We start from the raw sequence: 5,346 nt of genomic DNA, 5'->3' as shown, positions 1-5,346 counted from the left end.
TCCTGTTTTCTCTCTGTCCTCTCCTCCATGCCTTCCTGTTTTCTCTCTGTCCTCTCCTCCATTCCTTCCTGTTTTCTCTCTGTCCTTCTCCTCTATTCCTTCCTGTTTTCTCTCTGTCCTTCTCCTCCATTCCTTCCTGTTTTCTCTCTGTCCTCTCCTCCATTCCTTCCTGTTTTCTCTCTGTCCTCTCCTCCATGCCTTCCTGTTTTCTCTCTGTCCTCTCCTCCATGCCTTCCTGTTTTCTCTCTGTCCTCTCCTCCATGCCTTCCTGTTTTCTCTCTGTCCTCTCCTCCATTCCTTCCTGTTTTCTCTCTGTCCTCTCCTCCATGCCTTCTGAGAGAGACATGTTTTAAACAGGGGCAGTAGTACAGAGGAAGGACTGGACCACTGGGCCAAAACGGGGCACAACTAGAAACACACACACTGAAACAACAAACAGACAGGAAAAGGAAATGCAGGGAGTTGTGAAGTGCTGTGAGGCATCAACTCAGATGAGTTGTGTGGATGTGTGTGTGTGTGTGTGTGTGTGTGTGTGTGTGGATGTGTTTTACTATACTTGTAGGGACCAGAAGTCAACACAAGAAAAGTAAACGAACACAACTGGGGACATTTTGCTGTGGCGTGTGAACAGTACGATGCCAGCTCCAGTCAGAATACAAAGGGATGGAGGAATGGAGGGATGAGAGATGGAGGAATGGAGGGATGGAGGCATGGAGGGATGGAGGGATGGAGAGATGGAGGAATGGAGGGATGGAGAGATGGAGGAATGGAGGGATGGAGAGATGGAGGAATGGAGGGATGGAGAGATGGAGGAATGGAGGGATGGAGGAATGGAGGGATGGAGGGATGGAGGGATAGAGGGATGGAGATATGGAGGGATGGAGGGATGGAGAGATGGAGGAATGGAGGGATGGAGGAATGGAGGGATGGAGGGATGGAGGGATAGAGGGATGGAGATATGGAGGGATGGAGAGATGGAGAGATGGAGGGATGGAGGGATGGAGAGATGGAGGGATGGAGGGATGGAGAGATGGAGGGATGGAGGAAGGAGGGATGGAGGGATTGAGAGATGGAGGGATGGAGGGTTGGAGGGATGGAAGGATGAGAGATGGAGGGATGGAGGAAGGAAGGATGGAGGGATGGAGGGATGAGAGATGGAGAGATGGAGGGATGAAGGGATGGAGAGATGGAGAGATGGAGGGATGGAGAGATGGAGGGATGGAGAGATGGAGGGATGGAGGAATGGAGAGATGGAGGGATGGAGAGATGGAGGAATGGATGGATGGAGGAAGGAGGGATGGAGGGATGGAGGAAGGAGGGATGGAGGGATGGAGGGATGGAGGGATGGAGGGATGAGAGATGGAGGGATGGAGAGATGGAGGGATGGAGAGATGGGATGGAGAGATGGAGGGATGGAGGGATGGAGGAAGGAGGGATGGAGGGATGGAGGGATGAGAGATGGAGGGATGGAGGGATGGAGAGATGGAGGGATGGAGAGATGGAGGGATGGAGGAAGGAGGGATGGAGGGATTGAGAGATGGAGGGATGGAGGGTTGGAGGGATGGAGGGATGAGAGATGGAGGGATGGAGGAAGGAGGGATGGAGGGATGGAGGGATGGAGGGATGAGAGATGGAGGGATGGAGAGATGGAGGGATGAAGGGATGGAGAGATGGAGGTATGGAGTGATGGAGAGATGGAGGGATGGAGGAAGGAGGGATGGAGGGATGGAGAGATAGAGGAATGGAGGGAGCATGTTTTATTCATCCTATAGCTCCCGGGGGAATCTGCAACAAACTGACAACGTCAAAGAACTGTTTGTGTCAGTGTGTGTGTGTGTGTGTGTGTGTGCGTGTGTGTGTGTCTGTGTGCGTGTGTGTGTGTGTGTGTGTGTGTGTGTGTGTGTGAGTGCGTGCGTGCGTGTTTGCGTGTGTGTGTGTGTGCGTGCGTGCGTGCGTGTGTGTGTGTGTGTGTGTGTGTTTGATATAACAATATCTGGCAGCAGTTCCAGCTGTCAGTATAAGGATCTCTCTCTCCTTGTTTTCTCCATCTTTACTTCCTGTCTTCTCACACCCTCTCCATCTTTACTTCCTGTCTTCTATCACCCTCTCCATCTTTACTTCCTGTCTTCTATCACACTCCATCTTTACTTCCTGTCTTCTATCACACTCCATCTTTACTTCCTGTCTTCTATCACACTCTCAATCTTTACTTCCTGTCTTCTATCACACCCAGAACAGCCCTATTTGTCTCCTCTGGAGTCAGCAGGAAGCTGACAAACACACACAGAGCAGGAGGCTGAGTCCTTGGCAGGAGGGGAGACTACAGGAGGTCTGTGTTAACTCCAGTCATTATGACTTACTAATCTAAACTACTAACTAAACTACTAACCTAAACTACTAACCTAAACTACTAACCTAAACTACTAACCTAAACTACTAACCTAAACTACTAACCTAAACTACTGACCTAATCTACTAACCTAAACCACTAACCTAAACTACTAACCTAAACTACTGACCTAAACTACTAACCTAAATGACTAATGTAAACTACTAACCTAAACTACTAACTAAACTACTAACCTAAACTACTAACCTAAACTACTAACTAAACTACTAACCTAAACTACTAACTAAACTACTAACCTAAACTACTAACTAAACTACTAACCTAAACTACATGATGAAAGAGGAGAACACACTGGAGACAGAAGGGGTAGATACTAACCTGTTTGGGTTCTAGTCTAGTGATGTGAAGAGAGAGTCAGTGGGAAACAGAAGGGGTAGATACTAACCTGTTTGGGTTCTAGTCTAGTGATGTGAAGAGAGAGTCAGTGGGAAACAGAAGGGGTAGATACTAACCTGTTTGGGTTCTAGTCTAGTGATGTGAAGAGAGAGTCAGTGGGAAACAGAAGGGGTAGATACTAACCTGTTTGGGTTCTAGTCTAGTGATGTGAAGAGAGAGTCAGTGGGAAAATAAGGGGCTTAATGCAAATGGTCCATGTAGCCATTTGAATAAATAGTCTGGGTAGCCATTATAACAACTGTTCTGCAGTCTAATGGCTTGAGGGGAAATTGGAGAGAGAGAGAGAGAGAGAGAGAGAGAGAGAGGAGAGTGAGACAGAGAGAGAGAGAGAGAGAGGAGAGGGGGAGAGAGAGAGGAGAGGGAGAGAGACAGAGAGAGGGAGAGAGAGATACAGAGAGAGAGAGAGGAGAGTGAGACAGAGAGAGAGAGAGAGAGAGGAGAGGGGGAGAGAGAGAGGAGAGGGAGAGAGAGATACAGAGAAGAGAGGGAGAGAGAGAGAGAGAGAAGAGAGGGAGAGAGAGAGAGAGAGAGAGAGAGAGAGAGAGAGGAGAGGAGAGCAGAGAGAGGAGAGGAAGATAGAGAGATAGAGAGAGAGGAGAGGGAAAGAGAGAGAAAGGAGAAGGAGAGAGGGATGTGGATAGATAGAGAAAGAAAGAGAGGGGAAGGGAAAGGAAAGGAAAGGAGAGGAGTGAGGTGAAGTGAGGAGGAGAGAAGTGCTGACACAGTTAAAGCCCTAGTAAACTGTTAGAAGGAAGAGAATGAGAGAGACTATTAAACTAAATTACATGGATGGATAGATGGACTAATCCTAATGTAGTGGGATGTCTAACACACACACACACACACGCACGCACACACACAAACACACACACACACACGCACGGGTGAACAATTATAATTTTAGAAACCAGGAAAATTGGCAGAGTGATTTCTACATATTTCACCTTTAATCATCAAAAGATCCTTTTATTTATTTGACTCTTTTAATACAAGACCTTATTATACACAAGTCCTTCAAGTTGCTGATTTGACCTGCGTTGTTCTGCGTTTCGACACAAAAGGTGGGTGGAATATCGCCAGTCCACCGACTCTGATCGATTAGCAGCCGGAACTGTAGTAGACTGAGTGCTTTGATTTAATAATGGTGACATGTTTTAGATGATTTAATAATGGTGACATGTTTTAGATGATTTAATAATGGTGACATGTTTTAGATGATTTAATAATGGTGACATGTTTTAGATGATTTAATAATGGTGACATGTTTTAGATGATTTAATAATGGTGACATGTTTTAGATGATTTAATAATGGTGACATGTTTTAGATGATTTAATAATGGTGACATGTTTTAGATGATTTAATAATGGTGACATGTTTTAGATGATTTAATAATGGTGACATGTTTTAGATGATTTAATAATGGTGACATGGTATAGATGATTTAATAATGGTGACATGTTTTAGATGATTTAATAATGGTGACATGTTTTAGATGATTTAATAATGGTGACATGTTTTAGATGATTTAATAATGGTGACATGTTTTAGATGATTTAATAATGGTGACATGTTTTAGATGATTTAATAATGGTGACATGTTTTAGATGATTTAATAATGGTGACATGTTTTAGATGATTTAATAATGGTGACATGTTTTAGATGATTTAATAATGGTGACATGTTTTAGATGATTTAATAATGGTGACATGTTTTAGATGATTTAATAATGGTGACATGTTTTAGATGATTTAATAATGGTGACATGTTTTAGATGGTTTAATAATGGTGACATGTTTTAGATGATTTAATAATGGTGACATGTTTTAGATGATTTAATAATGGTGACATGTTTTAGATGATTTAATAATGGTGACATGTTTTAGATGATTTAATAATGGTGACATGTTTTAGATGATTTAATAATGGTGACATGTTTTAGATGATTTAATAATGGTGACATGTTTTAGATGATTTAATAATGACACTGGGTGACATGTTTTAGATGATTTAATAATGGTGACATGTTGTAGATGATTTAATAATGGTGACATGTTTTAGATGATTTAATAATGGTGACATGTTTTAGATGATTTAATAATGACACTGGGTGACATGTTTTAGATGATTTAATAATGGTGACATGTTTTAGATGATTTAATAATGGTGACATGTTTTAGATGATTTAATAATGGTGACATGTTTAGATGATTTAATAATAACACTGGGTGACATGTTTTAGATGATTTAATAATGGTGACATGTTTTAGATGATTTAATAATGGTGACATGTTTTAGATGATTTAATAATGGTGACATGTTTTAGATAATTTAATAATAACACTGGGTGACATGTTTTAGATGATTTAATAATGGTGACATGTTTTAGATGATTTAATAATGGTGACATGTTTTAGATGATTTAATAATGGTGACATGTTTTAGATGATTTAATAATGGTGACATGTTTAGATGATTTAATAATAACACTGGGTGACATGTTTTAGATGATTTAATAATGGTGACATGTTTTAGATGAT

Source organism: Oncorhynchus clarkii, unplaced genomic scaffold, assembly GCF_045791955.1.
Source record: "Oncorhynchus clarkii lewisi isolate Uvic-CL-2024 unplaced genomic scaffold, UVic_Ocla_1.0 unplaced_contig_1648_pilon_pilon, whole genome shotgun sequence".
Lineage (NCBI taxonomy): Eukaryota > Metazoa > Chordata > Actinopteri > Salmoniformes > Salmonidae > Oncorhynchus > Oncorhynchus clarkii.
The sequence above is the reverse complement of the archived record's forward strand: the minus strand, read 5'-3'. Positions refer to the sequence as shown.